Source organism: Cavia porcellus, unplaced genomic scaffold (genome assembly GCF_034190915.1).
Source record: "Cavia porcellus strain 051 isolate PalLab524CR breed Dunkin Hartley unplaced genomic scaffold, mCavPor4.1 scaffold_19, whole genome shotgun sequence".
Taxonomy (NCBI): domain Eukaryota; kingdom Metazoa; phylum Chordata; class Mammalia; order Rodentia; family Caviidae; genus Cavia; species Cavia porcellus.
The window spans coordinates 14559147-14581863 of record NW_026947502.1 but is presented as its reverse complement, the minus strand read 5'-3'; positions in this window follow the sequence as shown (position 1 = coordinate 14581863).

Genomic DNA, 22717 nt, shown 5'->3' with positions numbered 1-22717 from the left:
TGGGGCCCTGCAGACTTCTTGACTGCCAAGTGCTACAAGATTGGCTTCCTGTTCCCGACCAAAGGTGAGATGGAAGGAGAGAGACAAACAGACAGAAACAGAAAGTCAAGAATTAATGTCAGGGAAGAGGACAGGAAGAGACATTAAAAATGTATGTGCATGGAAAAAAAGACAGCAATAGTAACCATGTGCATTGACAAATCATTTTTACCAGGCCTGTCTTCCCAGCAACCTGGACAGGCCGTGGCAGGTGAAGATGCCTAAAGATTAGTATTGCTGAGTGCCTTGTTCAGGACTGTTTAGTGGTCAGTGGGACAGCCAGGATTAGAAGCCTAGTTTTATTCAAATAATCCCTCATCCTAGAATGCAGTTTTTATCTTCTTTATCAGTCAGGATTCACGTGAGACAAAGGACCAATCATATATATATATATATATATCATATATATATATATATATGATATATATATATATATATATGATATATATATATATCATATATATATATATATATATATATAAGGAAGAAGATGGAGAGAAACAGACAGCACCTATTTTAAGGAATTGGCTCACTTAATCATGGAGAGTGGCTGGTCCAGATTCAGGTGAGACCTGATGTTAACTCTGCTGGCAGGAGAGCAGGTTGCAAACTTGACAGGAGTCCTGCCTTTGTCGTCTTTAAGTAGAATTCCCTTCTGCTTTGGAAAACTAGTTTTGCTCTAAGGACTTATTTGATGAGACCCATCCACACTATAAAGAATTATATGTTTTACTTAAACTTAGTCAATTGTAAAGATTAACTATAACCACAGAAGACCTTTACAGGATCCTCTATTCCAGGGTTTGACCAAACAGCTGACAAGTGAAATTAACCATCCTTTGGACACTTTCATACAGTATCTCACCTAATTCTCACAACCTGAGAGAGGAGCTGCTTACATTATCCCCATTTGATAGATGGGGAAACCAAGGTTCACACAGAGAAAAGGTAACTTTCCTGATCTTACCTGGTCTCTTGAACAGCTCAGGTGACTCACCCAGGAGTTCATCTCTCATTACAGAGAATCCTCAAAGTGCTTGCCTTTGGAAAAAACATACCAGAGATTATACACAATGTAGTGATCTTGGGTCAGCACTCAAACAGTGTTATTTATAGAAGTCTCTCTGGACCTTCTTCAAGTCACTAAGAGGACAATGCATAGACTCTCCCTGGAAAATTACATGCAAAACCTGGAAAGAAACGGAGTACTTGAGGGGTGGAAGGTGAAAGGGCTTTTCATCATATGTCCTTTTATGCCTTTTGAAATTTAAAATGTGAATGGTTAGTTACTAAGTTAATGAAATTAAAAAGTAATAAATAAAGACAATACCCTTACACAGTATTCATTGTAGATTTTGGAACATATGTGATTTTTCAGTTTCTTACATTAGGGAGATAATACAATATTTACACACATGAGTTTGATTTATTTCATTTATGAGCATAATCCATTTGCTGATAAAAGTCTTGATGCAATGTTACTTTATAACTGAGTAGTACTCCACTGTATAAAAATACCACAGTTTTTTTTACCTATTCCTCAGTTGATGGACATTTAGGGTGTTTCTAAGATCTGGCTATTACAAATTGTGCTGCTATAAACATAGGTGCACATATATCACTGTGGTATGATATTTTCAGTTCTTCTGGGAATATGCCTAGCAGTGGGATAGCTGAATCAAAGGGAATCTCTAATCCTAGCTGTTTGAGGAATCTCCACACTGATTTCCACAGAAACTTCTCAAACAGACAAAGTAATTAGAACAAGGGAAAGGAGGAAATAAGGAAAAGGATAGCTAAACTGACTATACTACTAATTGTATTAGTTACTGGAAAAGAACAGTTAATACTCATATGTTTAGATCAATGTTACGTGACTGTATGGTTGATCTAAACAACCCCCTTGAAGGTAACAATATACAATATTACAACCATTTTCAAATTTCTATCATCTTATTTTGTAAACCTGTACTGGTATTTTATTTGGTTTCTTGTTGTTCGTTTGCTTGTACTACTTTATTATCTTTCTATTCTGTGTCTTTTAATCTTAAATAAACAAATAAAATAAAGACTTTATGTTTCCATCACTGTGACAAAATACCTGAGATAAACAACTTATAAGGAAGAAAGATTCACTTGCATTTCTGGTTTCAATTCATAGTTGGTTGGCCCCACTGCTTTGGGCCTGAGGAGCAGCAGAAGATCACAGCAGGGAGCGTGTGATGAAGCAAAGCTGGTCACTGCATGGCAGAAGGGCCAGGGAGCTAGCATCCCCTTCAATAACCCACCCGTGGTGACCTAACTCCCTTCTGCTGGTTCCTACCTCCTAATGGTTGTATCACCTCCCTCGGGCATCAGAGACTGAGAAGCTGTTGATACATGAGCCCTGGGGAAACATTTAACATTGAAACCATAATGACAAATAAATAAAACAAACAATTTAAAAAGGAGCTCAGACTCAGGGTTTGATCACTGCACTTTGCTTTGAACACAGAAGGAAAAGGTGAGGCAGCTACTTCAGCTATTGTGCTTCGTGCTCAGCTCACATTGACTTCTGATTTCTTCCAAAGATCAGAATCACTCTCAGAGTAGGAATTTACTACCATGAGGATATTGAAAGAATATGTTTCAGGGAGCACACGTGGTTCCAAAAGGACTTAGGAAATCTTTCTGAGCAAAAGCCGTACCACTGGATAAAGTATGCGTAACTCCTCTAGATGATGTCTTGAAGGAGACTGATCTACAGGACTGTGTTAAGTTCAATTTCCCTTCTTTTACTTTCTTTGTTTCCTGTCTCTATTTATCAGAAACACCTCACCCTAAATATATCCCCAAGTACCTGATCGACTACTACATGAGAGAATTAGATCAGGATCACACAATCGAATTCCTCCTCGGTTCATCATGCAGAACATAAATACATGAAGGTCCCAGGTAGCAGATAACATGGAGTTTTGGGGACCATAAGATAAGGAACACGCCTGCCCCCCTGAAGCATCTATATTCAACTGCATTTAAAACACTGTATGGGAAACGATCTTGTCCAGGACTAGAGTTGGCCGTAGTCTACCATTTCACCCTGACTAAATCAAGCTCTCATGTATGAACAACAGAGGACTGAAGCTAGCAGTTACAAAGAGGAGACCTCCAGGTCATTCAGGATTGATAACAATAATGGGAAACAGTCCATAATGAAATTATTAGCTGCAGGAGAAATGAGCTTCCTGTTGCTGGGAGATACTCAAGAACAAAAATTGACTGTATGGTTTTTATATAGCTGATGCATATAGTCAAGCAGTCAATGACCACACAGAACTGATAACAACCCAAATCCAGCCCTCTTCTGTCTCAAGACACAATGGACAGGTGAGCCACTGACGACAGCCTCAAGGAAAGAACCAAATCTGATCAATGCTAGCTTCACAGCCCTTCTCTTTCTTTTGCTCATATCTCATCTTCCATTTCAACAATCCAAAGTGCTCCATGGCACAAACACATATTTTACAGTTGTTAAAAGGAAAGAAAATATTTTGTTCTTCCTTTCTGCTTCCCTTCTTCTGTTTGCCGTTTCTTTTTTTCCCTCCCTTCCTTCCTTGATAACCCTTTTCCTCATTTCTTCCTTCCTTATTCCTCTCCCTTCCCTCACTCCTCTCTTTTTCCACTTCCCAATCCTTCGGTTAAAAGCTCCAGTTTCTTCTTGTTAATTTTAAAGAGAATAAAATCAACCAAAATAAAACAGAAAAAAGCCAGTCAAAACAAAACAGTGCAAGTGATACAGGATTTCAAACAAAATAATAGGAAATCAGCAATGGCTATCAAAATGCCTCTTCTTGTATTCAAAATAGCTGCCCATAACCTCAGACATAGGAAACAAATCAACAAAACACAACAGAATAAAACCCATAAATACAAAACAAGGAATGCCATACAGGACTTCAAAACAAGATAATAGTAAATCCAAAATGGCTACCATAATATATCTTGTTATCTTTGAAACAGCTGCCCATGCCTCCAGGTGTAATAAAACAAAACAACAAAACAATGAAAATGATACAGGACTTTAGAACAAGATGATAGGGAATTAACAATGGCTACCACCTTCAGAAGGAGATCCCTGTAGATGCTACATGGAGTATTGTTACCCTCTGAATAGATGATGAGACTACCAGCTTTAGGCCTGCAGATTCAGTAAAACACTAAACACTATGAGCTTTAAGTCCCAGTTTTTCAGGAAGCCATACTCAGTCCTTTGGTTCACTCTCCACTTCCTGCTGCAGAACTTGATCATGTGACCCAGGTCTGTCCAGTCATCTCCATCCCCACTTCCACAATGATTGGTTCACTTGACATAAGATGGTACAGAAGGAATACAGGAAGACTGTAGCTTCAGGAAGGCAACTGTTCTTTTCACTAGTCTTGGACATGAAAAATGTAGGTGTGGAGGCACTGACAGCCATCTTGCCACCGTATTTTGTATGAGAATGGAGATTATCAGGATGCCCAAGGAGCTGTGTAATGCAGAGAGTCCAGGTCTGAATCCCCAGGATCAAAATTTCTCTAGATTTTTTTTTCTGTTATGTAAGATAATTCCCTGTTTTGCTGAAGTCATCTTGAGCATATTTTCTGTCATGTATCACCAAAATAGTTTTGATGAAATACATCTATGAATAGCAACAAGTACCTTGGATTTGAAAAGGTTTCTCAACCTGCCAAAAATCCCTACAAAAAGGCAAATAGTTCTAGAAAACAGGGTAAATTTAAATTATAAAAATGGCTGTGTCTTTAAAATTTCCTTTGGAAAACCACTGGTGATTTTCAAGTTTTGTTTCAACAACAAAATCCTTTTTTTTCCCAAAGAAAATCATAAACAGAATCCTAACATATAAATATATGTTTTCATGTCAATTCCTCAATCCGTACAGGTGTAATGAGTTCTGCCAGGCACCTGCAGTGGTGTCTTCCAACATTTCTACTACTTAGACCAGTTTCCCTACTCACTCTTTTCTGCCACTTAAGCTGGTTTCATGGTTAATTGCCAAGCAATAATTCAGCTTAAATCTCACTTCTATCTAGGTGCCTTCCCTGCTGTCTTAGACTGAGTGTCCACCCAATGGGCTCCCAGAGCATCTTCCACTCCCCGACACCATGTTTGTGACACACTGAGTTGTGATCATGTGTATCCCTATCTGCCTGCCCATCTGCCAGTCAGCCTGGGAGTACAGGTTGGAATACACCGTGTGTGTGGTACAACTATTTACCAAATGAATGAGTATGTACATGAATGAATGAATGAATGAGACTGGTCCCTTCTTGGTTCAGTAACCATCTACTTCTTCAGATCTGGGCTCATGGTTCAGCCTCAGTATAGAAGCTGAGTGCTAAAAAGGCAGAGTTAAGAGCAGTAGCCTAGGGGCTGGAGATTTAGCTCAATGGCTTAAGTTCCTGCCTGGCAAGTGCAAGGTCATGAGTTGAGTAGTAGCCTATATTTTGTCCACAAACTACCTTTCTCCTATTTATTCTTCACTGAAAAAATATCAACTTATATCTTTGAGTTGAGAGGATAACAATCCTTTCTCTAAGTGTAACCATCCTTTGAGTAAGCAACATAAATCCCAGTATAATGGAAGCTTCACAGCGGTGAGAACTTTTTTCTCTACCTCGTACGCTAACGTATTTTAATGGAGAACAGTGCCTGACACATAATAGGAGCTCTATAAATATTTGTTGAATGAATGAGGGCTTTAGAGTCAGATGGGAACTTGGACAGTAGATTGTTGAATTATTTTCAAAGAACTGTATTCTGAAAAAGCAAATATTTCGAGAAAAAAAGAGCATTTTTGTTTGTATTGGATTTTCTGTTTGTTTGTTTCCATGGTAGTGGAATTTAACCCAGGTCCTTTGCACTGAGCAACATCCCTAACCTAAGTTGTCAAGAGTAAGTTTGAAACTGTAATCCTCCTGCCTCAGCCTCCCACAGGTTAATATATAAAAATAATGGTGTAGGGGCTGGGGATTTAGCTCAGCGGCATAAGCGTCTGCCTTGCAAGTGTGTGGTCATGAGTTTGATCCCTGATACCGACAAAAAAGAAAAAGACAAAAAAAAATGGTGTAAACCACTTTGCAGTATTCTCAATTTTAATGATTCACAATGCACAGTTTAAAAAACTAGTAAATTATTAATAAAGACTAAAAATTTCTGTGGTTAAAAGCACTAATTTTAACTTGTTCATCCATATGTTTTCTAAGTTTATTTGGTCAGAAAATACTTTTGTTTGTTTATTTGATGACTTTAGTGTAAAGCCTATTGTATTCCTTGGAACATTAATTGTTCCAAAGAACACACTTGCGGAAATACTGCTTATTGTAGTCAGGGGTTGTGAAGAGAACAATTAGAATCAGGTCACAGAATTTATAATATTATTTTATGATGGTCACCCAGAGTTAAACACAAGAAAGTGCAGGCAATCTGTCCACAACATTAAATACCCAGAATATTTAGCCGAGGGCCTGAATCCCACAGCAATGTCCTACGTGAGTCCAGATGAAGACTGAGAGCCCATCACAGTGCCTTCCATGAGTCCAGCTGGAAGTGTAGAGCCTACAAGAAGGACTCACATCAGTCTGTTTTACAGATCTGCGCTGGGAAGGCCCAAAGGTCAGCTAAAAGGTCAGTGAAAGCTAGAAAGTCTATGCCAGCAGGGTGAAGGAGCTGTGCTGGTAGGTTGAGGGTTCTACACTGGAGCTGAGAAGTCATGCTCTAAGAATCAGGGCTGCCCTGAAAAGTACCACAGCCATCCTCAGTGATACAGAGGCCCCGAGCTGCTCCAATGCTAAGGACAGTGGAATACATGCCAGAAAGCCAGCATGACAAGTTTCTCCTGGAGACTAAACGGCACACATCTTCCCTTCCCAAGCCAGAAAGCAATACTCCATGTAAGGACCAGAGCTCCCCCAAAGTGAACCACAGCCACTCTCAGCAACAAGGACCTGAGCTCCTCTGATGACAATGGTTGAAATCACACCGGGGAAGCCAGCATGATGAGTCCCTCATGAACCAGCAGCTCAAACAGTAATACTTAAAGAAACCCATGCCTTGCTCTTCTTCTCCACATCTCTATTTATGCTGGCAACTTTCCTCAGGTGAGCCATCTACATTCAGAACCATGCTGATTTAATTCAGCTCGTGTTAAGTTGACCACCAGGTTTTAATGCATAACACTACTCTAGGCCAATTTCTTCATTTTAGGGGAATCATAATGACTTCTAACTATACAATGTTTTATTTCAAGCGATTGCTTTGTTGCTGTCTCCTTTAAGTCTCACAGAAATCACTCAGGTGGTTTCCCTATTTGAAGAAGGAAACAGAAATCCAGGAAGATTAAGAGATTTGCTCAGGGTCACACAGCTAGTTTGTGCCAGAGATGAAGACAGTTCAGACCTTACATTAATCCATTTATCACCAATTAACACCTTCACAAGTGTCTAGTCACTCTTTTTTCCATACCAGAAAGTAAGTTGAAAACAGTGTCTCTATTAAAGAAACTCAAAATGGATTCAAGGGCACACAAATATTCAGAAAAATGAGAATTCACAATGAGGATGTGGACTGATTGAGTTCCTGCTAATAATTTAAAAGAAGAGGGATGCCCCAAACTACCATAGGTACCCACACTATCTGCCTTGGTGCTTCCTCAGCCCAGAGGTGCCATCACAGCCCCTCCCCTGACATGACAGACGTGACCACCCACAGAGGCCAGGCAGAGATCTCAGTCCAACACTTCAGTATCCCACTGTGGATAGATTGGAGTTGGCCCAAAGTTGAAGTCTGTTTGCTGTCTGATTTCTCTTTCTACATTATTGCATTTCTGGTTCCTACCACCCTTCTGGCTAAAGGAATCAGTACATTTATTCCTCACAGTTTCGAGTGTTCTTTTTTAATTGACTGCAGTAAATTGCCTTCAGACTTCAAAGAATTGGTGCTTATTTTTGTAAGAATTCGATGATAGTCATATAAGTGAAAGTGCTTTGCAAACGAAAAATATTATACTACTAAAGACATTATTATTGTGATTATTGCTCTTTAATTCTTCTGACTGGGCTAAATCCAAGATGATTCATTTTCCTACTTTCTAATTTTGACCTTTTGTTCCAACTACTGAGTGTTCCAAGTGGTCCCAAATAATTATTTAAAACACTGAACTAAATTAGACTTTATTTAAAATAGGTCTTCAGTTAGGTGCCATAGCATTTGCAAAAAATTTACTCCAAAAACAAGAGTAACTAAGACACAAGTTGAGAAACAAGCAGTACTCAGTTCAAATTCTGTCTTAGTCTCTTTGAGATATAAAGCAAAATTTTCTGAAGTTGAAGGGCTTACACAGAAAACAATTTCTCATAGTTTTGAAGGTTGGACAATCCAGAGAGAAGGCATCCAAGGGCTCACTTCTGGGTTCATAGACGCCATCTTCCCACGCTGACCTCAGTTGAGAGAAGGCACATGTGTCCCTCTCAAGCTTATAAGAGTACTAATTCTGTCACCTAATGTCTCTCAAAGGTCTCACTTCCTAAAACCATTATCTTGATTTTAGGATTTTCACAGATGACTTGAAGGATGGGTGCATGTGAACATTCAGTCCATTCATTAACTGTCACAGAAATCAGAGCCTCCTTCAGAGCGAGGAAAGGACCCTGTTCAAATCCTTGCACTCTAGAGAGGTCTGTGGCTTCCTATTCTCACCACGCCTCTCCCTGTGGACAGAGCTCTTCCCAGAGCCTGCAACCACTTTCTTCACACTAAGCACCCAGCACCCTGGGATTTCCTACCTAAATGACTCCAGCTCACTCCCACAGATCAGGTAAATCATTTCCCAAAGGACCATCCCCTGAAAGGAGGTGAGATTGGAGATTGGATGTGGGGCCTGGATTTGCACATGCCTGCACATAAGACCAACGTGATGGACAGTGACACTGGGAGTGGGAAGAGAAGGCAGAAGCATCCAAGTCATCCTCTCCTCACCCTACCAGAGCATCTTTAGGGTGTGCTTGTAAGACAGGAAGAGAGAATGTGCTACATTTACTACCCTAAATACTGGTACATGTGTAAGGAGACTTCTTTTCTGTAGCTACTCTGACCCTGAGCTCTGCAAAACTTTCCTTTTTATGATGACATGTATTTATTTATTATGGAAAAATAAAATAAAATTTCATAACAAAATGGAAGACTGACAATAAGTAATAATTGTGTACTGTTACCTTTAAAGTAGTGATTCAGAGTAAAAGATATGGACATAAAAAGCTCTCCAAAGGAGATTAGCACAAACTTTTCTTTTCAATGAACTAAGAGAAAGTAATAGTCTAACTTGTATGTTTTCCTTTCCCTTTTGTCCTTTCCTCCCTCCCGTACCCTACTTCCTCTTTCCTTTTGAACAACTTCTCATTTCACAATATATATTGTACATTTTGGACTTTATTTACTCTTTCAGCTTCTTACACAAGGGAGACAATACAATGTTTACATATGTGAGTCTGATTTATTGCACTTATAAGTATGATCTCAAGTGGCATCCATTTCCCTACAAATGTTTCAAATTTATCCTTCTTTATGCCTGAATAGAACCCTATTGTATAAAAAGACCACATCTTTTTTTATCCATTCCTTGATGGATAAACATTTGAATTGTTTCCAACATTTAGCTACTACAGATTGTAAACATGGGTATGCATATGTCACTGTGTATGATGTTTTTAATTCCTCCAGGAAGATAACCAGAAGGAGAGTAGTTTGAGCAAATGGGAACTCTATGCCTAGCTTTTCAAGGAATCTCTGTACTGATTTCCACAGTGGTTGCACCAGTCTACCCTCTCACCACCAGTAGAAAAGGGTTCCTTTTTCCCCACATCCCTGCCAGTACTTGTTTTTAGTTAACTTCTTGATAATAGCCATTCTTTCTGGAGTGAGATACAATTCATCATTGCATTAATTTGCATCTCTTGAATGACCAACTGATGCTGAACATTTTTTCATATATTTGTTTGCCATCTGTATTTCTTCATCTGAGAAGTGTGCAATCAGAGGCACATTTTTTAACTGGAGGGTCTGATTTTTTTAGTGCTTTATATATTGTAGGTATAAGCCCTTTGTCTGAGGAAGAGCTGGCTACATTTTTTTTCCCACTCCATGGGTTGTCTTTTCACTCTGCTGGTGATTTCTTTTGCTGTGAAAAATCTTTTTAATAAGATGAGACCCCCGCTGTTGATTCTTTGTAGTATTTCACATGTGATCTGGGTTTTGTTCAAGAAGGCTCTGTATACGACTATGTCTTCAAGATTTCTACCTATTTTCTCTTCCAGAAGATTTAATGATTCTATTTTAATATTTAGATTTTTGATCCATTTTTACTTTATTTTAGGGCATGGTCTGGTTTTAGTCTTTGGCATGTTGGAAAGCCAGATTTTCCAGCACCTCTTATTGAAGAGGCTTTCTTCCATTGAACATGTTTGGCTGAGTGTGTTGGAAGTTACATCTCCATCTTCTAATCTCTTCTACTGATTCTCACTAAGATTTTTTTTTTTTTGCCAATACCATGCTAATTTTATCATACTGGCTTTGTAGTATAATTTTAAGGCAGGGATTGTGATACCCCTGTCTTGCCTTTGTTGCCAAAAATTGATTTTTCCATTCTAGGTTTCTTCTGGTTCCAAATGAATTTTAAGAATGTTTTCCCTAGTTCTGTGAGATACAGTAATGGTATTTTTATTGGAATTGCATTAAATCCGTGTAACAATTTTGGGAGTACAGCCATTTTCACTATATTGTTTTTTCCTACCCATGAGCAAAAGATACCTTTCCATTTTCTGATATCATCTTCAATCTCCTTTTTCAGAGCACTGTAGTATCTAATATATAGATCTTTTTTACTTCACTAGATTGATTCCTAAGTATTTCATTTTTTTATGCTATTATGAAGGATGTAGTTTCCCTAAATTCTCTCTGTGTGAGTTTGTTGCTTGTGGACAGCAATGCTATTGATTTTTGAGTGTTGACTTTGTATCCAGCTGCACTACTAAATTTGGTTTATTAGCAAATTGTAGATGTTGATATGATTTCCCTTTTTGGATCTTTTGATTATCCAAACAGACTTACATGATTTTTGTTTTACATGATTCACTCTTCAGGCACAACCTGATATATAATTTGAACTCTTTTAAGTGGAATATACAATAGTTCACACTGCACTCAAACTACCCTTCATTTATTTACTAAACACTCAAAAGATGCTTCAACTCTTTGACTTTATCACTTCCAAGTTTATTTGATGATTTATCACTTTCTCAATCAAATGATGTAATTCAGGTAGAAGTGTTTGTAAATTACATCCTATTCTGATTTAGGGAATTTTTATTCTATCATTCAAAAAAACACGTAGAGGAAAGACTATAATATTCCACACCACAGTATAAATAGTGTTGCCGAGACTTCATTTGTGATTGTAACCAGAAACAGAAATGAATGAATTTTCAAATACCATGGTTTACCCATGCTGTTTCCCCAAATCTGCTTTATGGAATCCTCACCTCTGCAGATACACACTTGATTAAGGTAAGCAACTATAGTCAAGGATATGCACAAAAGTCATAAATGATAGTAGTAAATGCATGCTTTTTTTATATGTTCACCTTTCCAGATTTTCTCCAAACACCTGAGCAGTGACTCAGCTTTCCTTGAAGGCTGTAGGTGTATCAGAGCTGACAAGAGCACATCACTGCCAACTTAATGGAGCAGAACCAACAGAGCATCTGCGTGAGCTCTCAGGGCCCAACAGACTGTAGATTAGGAGAGACTGGATAGAAATAGGAAACTTGCCAACTATCCAGATAGCAAAAAACAGACTAACAGAAACCCAGAGAGGACAACAATTTATTCTGGTTTATAGTTCCTACCAACTCTTCTTAACACACACTTAACAAAGATATTGAAAAGCAAGCCATAGACTTCGGAGATTGCCATTCTTGGAACCAGTGGATGCCCATTTATCTTCGAGAGCTTAGCAGATACTTATGTAGTCTGTAATTCTAAGCACTGAGAATAGTGGTGAATAGGATGAATAAGGTCCCTGCTTCCATGGAACTTATATTTAATAACATTCTCGTACTTTTTAAGGAGTGGCCTCTTTGAGATGCCTTTCCCAAGACTTTCTGTTTCACCTCTAATTCCTTCCAAGACTTTGGGCAATCTCCACACAATCTTTAAAAAAGCAGAAAACAAAGTTAGTTCATATGGTAAGGGCTACCAAGGAAACAATCCAGGTAGTACAATGGAGTGTGATTTGGAAGGTGCACTAACTTAGCCTACGTGGTCAGAGAGAGCTAGTCTCATGATATGATGTTGGAACAGACATTTGGATAAAAGAAACAGGCAGCAGTGCCCTGGGGTAGGGCCCTTCCAGAGTACTGAGCTTGGCTACCTTCCACTGGATCTGCTCAGTCCATAGGAAAACTCACTCACTCTTAGGCCCCTTGAGTGACATAAACACCATCACCTCATACCTCTAAGTGTTTATTCTGCATCTCTTGTTATTTGCCTGGAAGAAGCATTGGTGGTAGTTAGCACAGTGCTCTTCACTCTCTGTACTTCATTTAATCCCATCTTCTCAAATTTCTGATCTTATTTTTTTTTAACTTAGGTTGCAAGCAAGGGATAGGATGAGGGACCATCTTGCTACCTCTAGGTAACTCCGTAAGGATCTGTCTAACATCTATACTTTATTTTATCAGATTAAATAGTTATCAATCATACTCAGCGAAACCTCTGATACAAAGAAAGCCAAATTAACAGCTTAGCACTTTAGTGCATGAGTTTCACAGAATTGGATTTTAGCCTATCCATTACCTTTGAGGGGTAGCAAGGTCTCTTTTCTTCTCAAGAGTTGCAGGGCCCTATAAAGAGAGGTAGGTTCACGACTCCACTGGGAAGAAAGGGCAACGAGATCCTTCTTACAAGTCCCCTTGGATATCTGGCCATCTCAGTGGAAAAACTGTCATCTTATATTAGCAATGTCTGCACTGAACTAAAGAAAGAGAGGTAAGGAACAAACTCTGTGTATTTTCCCTGGACTGAACAAGGTCTTAAGTGCATAAAGATCTCATATAGAAAAAGCTTTAGTAAGTGCTGACCTCCTGTTGGACCGTAATAATCTCCCTTCCTGACGTCACTGTACGTTATCCTGCATCTATCACATTAATGAGATTTGTTCAAATTAGCCAAATATAAATATGCATATCTTTTCAGTCTTTCTTCAGGGGAAATAAGTTTGGGGGCACTTTATCTGCAGAACCCAGATCCAATTCTGGGTTTTGCCTGGTACTTACTTTGGAAAAACTGCAAATGATTCTGTGCTATAAACTTTCAAAGTGTATGTCATTCTTTCAAGACCAGAGAAGTTATCACAGCTCATCATCCTGCAAATGGGTACCATCACCTGAACCTGAGGCCACATAGCCATAAAAGCATCTAACCAGTCAGAGGTCTGCACTGACCTGGCTGCCAGCCAAGCACAGAGAACTAGCAATGTTTGCTCATACAATGATCCAAAATCAGGACTCGTGAATGGAATACTTAATAAGCCATACAAAGCACATTAAAAAGGTGACTCACCCATGGTTAATGACCAACAATAAAACAATATGGTTGTAACTCATTGCTCAAATGTCTACAAATAGCAGAGAACTTGACAAGGGCAAAACATTAGAATCAAATTATGCAACTAGAACAAAAGTGACTTGCTCTGAAATAATTCAGCTTGCCTCCTGCCTGACTTTTGTCTGGGTCTTGCTAGCACGAGAGAGGCCTCTGAGCCTCACGGTGTCGGGAAAACATCTGTGATTATTCATTTGGTTATTTCCTAGCAGATAGTAAAGAAAAAGGCATGTTTTGATTACTACTGACATTTGAAGTCAGGACAGGGATGAAAAATCTAAAGTAAGTAATCTTAAGGTTTTCGGCTATCCGAAGAAGACTATTGAAAGCTGTGTAGTTTAATGACTTCTCCGATTTCATACAGCTAGTGAAAGCAAAGCGAGACCCTTCAGTGGCACCAGATTCTTAGCTAGATGCTACTTCCTGGATGTCTCCTCTTTTTCTTTAATGAGTAGTGTTTGTTTTTTAGAGCAGTTTCCAATTTCCAGAAAAACTGAGTGAATAATACAGTTTCCATATAACATCGCCTATCCCCACACAGCTTGCATGAGTGTGGGATATATATTAAAAATAGTACTGATAAAATTTTTCAGATGATGCCTACAACTTACAGTAGCATTCACTCTTTGTGTAAAACATCTGTAGGTTTTGGTAGACGTGTGATATCATGTATCCATCATCATGGTGCCACACAGATTACGTTGCTCCAACTGCTATATGAGGTTTGCTACCCTAATGATGCTCTGAGCTTGATTCTGCATCAAGTGGTCCTTCCAGGACATCACTCAGAGACTCTCCTCAGGAAAACCCAGGACTTCACATTTTTCATGCTTTTCAATTTCTGCTGAAAACTCAGTTTTCTCTAAGTTAATGGAAAAGTCATGAAATACATCATTAACCCTCTGAGTTTCATGCTCATCCCCCTTTAGTAACAGTGAGAATTGTCTGGCTGAGTGGACCTGCATCTAAAGATGTTCCCTGTCCCTTCCCCAGGGTCTGAGGAAGAGACCCTTCCCACACAAGCTAGACACACCTGCTCAGAGAGTGAGCCCTCTCCCTACCACATCCTTTCCCCAATTCAATCTTCCATTACTTGAGACTCTCTCACTGTTTTGTAAACATCATCTTTCTAAAATAAAGAAAAGTAACAGTTTCTCTACAATGTATTAAAAGAAACAGCCTCAGGAATAAACAAATTAATGGGAGGGGTAATCAATAAAAGTAATTATCACACATAAACTTGAGAGCATAAACAACTTATTTACTGAATGGTTCTCTTTGTCACTGGATGCTCAACTTTAAAGAACCATAATTTAAATGAGGTTCAGGCTGCACAAGTGAGTATCAGCCAACAAGGAGAGGCCAGGAAGTTTTCCCCCAGGGGCTCTGTGCAATGCTGGTCAGAGCACGCAGGAAACAGTTGCACGCTGTTGAGTGTGCACACTGGAAGAGCACGAATTGATGCATGTTTTCAGATTGCAATGTATTTCCCCAGAAATTCTATGTCTAGAGAATTTGTCTTTAGGAGATAATTAGAGAAGTGCTGAAATATTTTGCTGAGAAGCTTTCAGCCGTTTTATGATACAATAGAAAGGGGGAAAGAAGGGAACAAATTAGCATCCAATAACGGGAGAGAAGGAATGTTCTTGGGGTTTTTTGTTTTGTTTTGTTTTCCTGCCAACCGACTCCTAACCCTTTCCTTGTGAAGGGGAAAGACCCCACTTGGGGCGGGGTATGGGGATTAGTGGGAGTCAGCGTTCTACCTTTCACTACAGAATCTAATGAGGCTCTGCTTCCTCTTGCTTGTCACCTGTTAAGCACAGTAAGATGTTCCTTCTCAGAATATTGGACCCAACACAAATAATGCAAAATCCTTGAGCCAGGTTGACTGGATAAGGATCCCCCTGCTGAGTTCATCCTGATTTCTGCCCTCTCTCCTCAGCTATTTTCCTGATCCTCCTGTAGATTGTCTGATTATCTAATGTGATTCCAGGACATTTTTCTCCACTTGCTTTAGTCCGGGTTGGTTTTGGAGGCTTACAAACAAAAATTAAAACGGACACAAAGAGAATTATCAAGCACATCATGAAACATCTATTCAATGTAATATTATGGATCTATCAATCATGTTTTTAGCACATAAAGATACAGAAGAAAACCTTGAAACTTATAGTTTTCATGATTTTATGTAATTATTATTATACCTATAGATACAATTTATGTATCTGTGTGTTTGGATATGTATGTAGAAATTACTGGAAGAAAATACATAAATGCTAAGAGCTCTTTTTATTTGAAACGAAGAATGATAGGTGATAAAAGATGCTTCCTCCTCCATATATGTGATTCTTCACAATTGGCTCCTCTGTCTCCACCTTTACAAAGCCTTCCCCAACCTGGAGAGATTTTCTTCCACTGTGCATTGAAAGTGCCTAATACGTCCTTGCATTATAACACTGAATTATAACAGCTTCTTTAATTTAATGTCTCCCTGGACATTTCTTATAGCAGTCAATCCTGTCTGCCTCCTATAGCATGTGTTCATGGGAGAAACTCAATAAAAATTTGTAAGGTAAATAAATACAAGAAATACTATTACAGATATGGAAAAAGTGCATTATTCAAAAGAAAAGACCAGTAACAGAAGAGAATCAGGTGTGAAATCAACACAGACAGAAAATTTACTTTACAATAAATAAATTACAGGTGACAGTCAATGGTCTATTTTCGATCCAGTTAAATGGACAGACGGTGTGCTGTCCAGTGTGTTAGACTGTGTAGACAGATAAAGCATAGCTTTCTCCTTGGTCTAAATCATTGCAATAACTGCCTCCTCGCTCCATTTTTCTTTTGCTCCCTGAGATATTGCCTGCTCATCTAACTGCTGTTCTCTGAGTATATCTTTGAGATTATCATCGGCTAAATATTGCATTGTCTTTGGAAGATTTTCCTGCACTGTAACTCCTCACCACATTTTCAACGCTTTTCTAGTTCCAGACAAGCTGCAGACTGTTAATTTACCCCTGCCTCTGCCTTGCCCAAGGAAATTGAAAATAAACTTTAATTTCCGAGTGGCGGGTTATGAGTGCTTTGTGTGGTTCAGGGAAAAAGAATAATTATTGTTTGTTGGAATTAGGAAATATTAGGACAGTTTCTGAAGTTGGCGAAGTTACAGAGTAACTGATCACTTGTCCCCACATTCAGGGGTCACTCGTTGAGCAGAGGCTTTGTCAACATGTGAGGTCTGTTTGATACCTGGCCGCCATCTGTCAGTCATTCCCAGGAACCACATTCATAGGATTTGGATCTGAATTTTGAATTCTATTAGAAGCTTTTAACTGGCCTTGGAAACACTGTTGAGACCACTCTTTTACTTAGTGACCTCTCAGACTACATGACACGAAAGGAAAAATTTCCTTCAAGAAAATCAACGCTCTCTGGTAGAAAAATAAACAAGGGCACTTTCAGACTATCAGAAGCCCAAGCCCTGGTATCTGGAGGCAAAGGCAGGACAGAGAAGTATTTGTTGCGAAGTCCAACAGCCTGAGGAATTTAATGGAAGCTTGAGTCTTTGCTACTGCTCAGCGAAATCTTAGAATGAGCTGACGTGTGAAGTGGACCAAGTGGAGAAAGCAGAAAAAATTGCTATTCCTGGGAGGAAAAAAAAAACCACACACTAACTTTTGACAATGGGCTTTTTGTTTTAGTTTTTACTGCTTCTTTGGAAATCTTTTTGATGTAAAAATACATAAAGTTGGCAACAAAAGAGTGAAGAAGTGTTTGTTATGTACCTACTGTGGAATAGGTACTGGGCTCCACATACCAATGCACAAAGGTAATAGCCCCTATGCACACAAAAATACCCACGTATAAATCTGTCTTTTTAAGGCACTGCAATTATTTCATTTACATAAGCGTTTTCTTTTTATTCACTATTTTTCAAGTTTCTAAAAGTTCCGCATGGTCAACAACTTAATTCTCACAAGGGATCATTTTCCCCCATTAGACAAATGACTAATGCATACACAACACCCGGCAGAATGAGTTTGTGGCACAGAACATTTTTCTCTTCTACTATAATTGTTTACTGGGATAAATCTTCAGGAATGAGAGTCTTGGGTCGATGAGGAAGACAGATAACAGCGGTAGATGCATACCACCACGCTCTCTTTCTAGGACACTGGCAAGCCTCATTTTATCACTTACAGCACTATTCTGTGTGAGCTCAGATATTGCTTTAGAATCTTTCTTAATAAACTCAGGCAGTCTCTACCACTCATCCACTGAAACCAGAAAGATTGAGTTCGGTGAACAAATTGGGTTTGACAGACACAACCACACCAAAATCCTGCCTTGGAGATACGTCAGGAGAAAATAACACTTTTATCTCACTCCTTTTCATAAGAAATCATCAAACTTTGCTGCCAACTGACCCGAACTGTCCTGTGGTTCTTTTGCTTGTTCTTGAGTTTCTAAATATTCAGTCCTCCTTTCTATAACCACAGTGTCCCTTCAACACTCATCACATCACGATTTCTAAATTCAATAAATAAATATCTCCAGGGCTTAAATATAAGTGGCTAAACTGGCTATCCTCCCACCAGTTCAGTGACTGCCATTGGAAAAGAAGCCTTAAAATGTAGTAGAAAAGAAGTCCTGGTATTTTTCTTCTTAAGTGAGAGAAAATAAAGCCATGAAACCATCAAGGGCCAGTAACTTTGTCGATCTACCCAGGAAGAATCTGCTGACCTTCACAAAGGCAGAAAAGAAGTGGGCTTTCATATCCACTCATACTGCAGCTGGGTCGAACCCTGGCCAATGCCATTAACATAAAGCCTCTAAAGAATTCCTCCTAGGACTGTGGTTTTTATTTCACAACTTCTGGAAATTCTGCTTCTTACTTTTCATGTCAAACCTTATTGTACATTTTTTGTTTTGTTTTAGCTTCCCAAGCTTCAGGGACATCTGCCCCTTGAATGTATCTAATGTCTCTCTCCTGGGGTTCTTGGATAACAGCCCAGCCACCTCCCACTTTTATATGTGGACTCACTGTCCTGCCTTATGCTTCCGACATGAGTCTAATGGGAGCGCCAATTTCAGCACCCTGCCCATCCTTCTGAATGAATTATTATACGGCCTCACGCTCCTATACGAAGTGGTTAGTTCAAAGGGTAGCCAGAGTTCTCAGTCTTCTGAAACTGGGGAGGAGGAAAGGTAGAGGCTGCGCTTCTCCCAAGGTTTTCAGACTTGGTTAACATGAGTTTGGAGTCGTCGATGGCTGTGTCTCCTTACCCTCTGCCATGTTCTAGAAATGCATTCATAGCATAGGAGAAGGGGTTAAATATAAAGACAGAGGAAGACACAGGTGAGCCTTAACAACAAATTTGAGGCTCACTGTCTAGCATGCCCAAGGAAAGGTGACAAATTCTAAGAGTTCTTCTACTTCACAGCACCCAGAACCTTTCCCACCAACAAAAGAATGAGGTCAGCGTCATGGTTAATTTTGCCTGTCTTTGACTGGCTAAAGAGTATCTGTAAGGTGTTATTTATGAGTATGTCTGTGAGAATATTTCTGAGATCAGCATATGGATCTGTAGGATGAGCTTAGAAGACCGCCTTCACCGATGTGGATCAGCATCACCCCACCCACTGAGGACATGAAAAAAAACCAAAACAGTGTAGGGGTGAATTTTCTCTCTGCTTGAAATGGGACATCCACCCTCTCCTTCCCTTGAGCACCAGTGTTCCTAGATCTCAGGCCTTCCAATTGATTCCGTTTTTATGGAAAATCTTAACTAATATAATCAGTATGACCATTCTGAGACAGCTCTGGATCACTGGGATAGCTTTGTTGATGAGGTGGGGTATGAAGGGCTGGTCTGGGGTAGAGTCATCTGGTCTACCTAATGTTTGAAATACTGGCTTCTTAACAGAGACTGGTGCAGAATGAGTCTATGCCAGTATTATTTCACAATATGATGAGGTTTTTTAAGACTTCACAAATTTGGTTACGGTCAAATTTTAGGAGTAACACTGTAACACTCTTACATTTCTATCAATAACTTTCTCTCCCTAGGAAGGCAATTTCTTCAAGATATCAGAGGCAAAGTTTTCCTTTTAACATGAGATCCAAGGTGATAAATGAGCTGATCAACTAATAAGCCAAATGGATGTACGCGCTTTCATCTCGCAAAGTCCTCCTGCACTCAGGGTCCTTCTCCTGTCTTGCCACCATCTCTGGGAAACATATAAGCTTTTTTAATTATGCCACCTGTCATCCAAAATCCATGTGTAGGTGTGGGCTGGCTGTGGGATGGTTTATTGATAAGGGTGGTGGGTGGAGAGGCACCACATTTAGTCTATGACTTTTGGGTGTGATTCACTTGTTAGTAAAGCACACAAAGAAGCTTTATTGAAATTTACTTTTCCTCTTGTCAGTAATCCCTCAGCAGGCCCAAGTTTTATGAGTAATTTTAGTGAAATGAAATGTAAGATCTTCCAGATCTCACCATTTATTTATATAAACTTCAGTGACAACTACTAATTGATCCAACATTTTCAGTCAATGCTCAACAGGTAATAATGTTGCACAGCTGTTCTACTTCGTGGTGATTAGCTACTTAAGGAAATATTCTAAGCTCAGAAGGGCTTGATGCAGGAGACAGAAATGCCCCTTCCTCCATGAAGTTTTCTCTGTCATTCCCTGTTGTGTCTCTCGTTACACCCTGATCATTTCCTGCTTCTTATTAAGAAGTATTTACTAAGCAGCCATCATGTGTTGAATACCATGTTAAGTATTAAAAGAATCTTTTCCCCCTACTCCTGCTGGAAGGACATACTTCTGTCCGTCTTTCTACCCCCACCCACTCCTCTACACGAATGAGAAGCTTAGCTGATGAACCGAATCTTGACATTTCCCCATGAACAGTCACTCTTGCTGACTTTCCTTGCCTATCCACAGCTAGATGGCTGAAGCTAGCCCGCCTTTTTTTCCCTCCTTGCTGGATGCACAAATAGACACATCCTCTATCCATGTATTCCATTCATGTATAAATGCCTGGATATGTAATTCTGGTATTTGGATTCAGATTCATACTACAAAGAAAAAGTCTTAGTAGCCTTAGGCCTAAGCCATATCTTTTATATACAAGAGCTTTTTATTTACATATTTATTTATTTGCCTATGACTATTGTGCTGTGACTTGGCTGTCAGGATGGTGACTTCCTTCTAGCTTGTCTGTTGGCCCTCCCTCAGTTAGGCAGGCACAGTACAGAAAGACAAATCCCAACTCCCATCTCAGCTAGTTTTGTTAGTTGCATCCTTTCTCTTTTGGGTGACAAAATGGTCAAAGTAAGGCTGAAGCACTGAGTTGAGGAAGCATACCCATCTATTCTGTGTCATGATAGTCTTGTCTGGGGCACAAGACTTGATCAAAAGCTCTGTGGATAGGGTAGGATTTACTCTTAAGAAAAGACCACTGCCTGAGAAAGGACCACAGGGTAAGCACTTCCTGTTTTCTCCAGAGTTGGAATCAATTTGCAAGCTATCTAGGTGTTACGGATTAAGAACTGGTGGTCAACTTAACGCCAGCTGGGTTACATCAGCATGGCATTGAGTGAAGATGCTCCACCTGAGGAAAGTTGCCAAGATAAATAGGTGGAGAAGAAGGGAGGTGTTGAGGGTTGAGGCGTTAATGCATTGCTGCATTGAGGCATTGTGGGTTCTCCCATGAGTTGGTGTTTGAGCCATTGGTTCTCCTGGAGACGCTCTGGTCCTCACATTGAGCATTGCTTCCTGGCTCCGGAGGGGAAGACATGTGCTGCTTGGTCTCCAGGATGAACTCATCATGCTGCTTCCTGGCTGTGCTTGTCGTCAGAAGAGCTTGGGGCCTCCATGTTGCCGAAGATGGCTGTGGTGCCTTTTGGGACAGCCCTGGTCTTTGTTGTGAGTGTAATTTCTCAGCTCCAGCATAGAACCCTCATCCCACCAGCACAGCTCCTTCAACCTGCTGTCATAGACTTTCAGGCTTCACCCGGCTGACCTTTGGGCCTTCCCGGCACGGATCTGTAAAAGAGACTAGTGTGAATCCTTCTTGTGGGCTCTGGACCTCCAGTTGGACTCGTGGGAGACACTGTCATGAGCTCTGGGTTTTTATCTGGACTCATGTGGGACATTGCTGTGGGATTTAGGCTCTTGACTAAATAATCTATGTGTTTGGTGTTGCAGATAGATTTCCTGCATTTTCTTGTGTTAACTCCAGGTGACCATTATAAAAATAATATTATAAACTCCATGTCCTAATCCTAATTTTTCTCGGTGTACAATCCCTAACTACAACACTAGGGCACTTTCAGAAGAAGCAAGGGATGAAGAAACAGTTGCTGCTCCCATTCACAAGAAGGAAAGCCATCGGCAGGCATCTCAGCTCAAAGACGGTTCTCCCCCATCCAGTATCATCCCTTGACACATGTTCCTCTTCAGTGTCCCCAGCCATCTCTACATCCTGTTCAGAAATTGCAGCTGGCATCTTGGCACTATTGGACTCAAGGGGACAGATTTCTTTTCAGTCTTAAGGGAATGCATAGGAGGGCAGAGACTCTACCCTCAAAGCCAGAGTGGGGTTACAGAGAGGAAACAGCAAAATGATCACAGATAATGATCGTGGAAGCTCCAACACTAGAATCCAGTGGTGGCGAACCTATGGCACACGTGCCACAGTGGGCTGTTGGTATCATTGAAAGCTCTAAAAGATTCGCCATCACTGCTATAAACCATAATCAAGTTTTTCTCTTGATAAGTTATCTCAGATGTTTTGTTATAGTGACAGGATGCTGACTGGCATAGAATTTAACTACTTACTCAGAAATTTAAATTCAAGTCCACCCATACCTTAGCTTGTAGAAGAACCCACTGCCTGTAGTTGCTAAGCTCCAGAGCTTCCACGGGGCAGGTCAGCTTGCCCTCGATGCTCCTTCACCTCT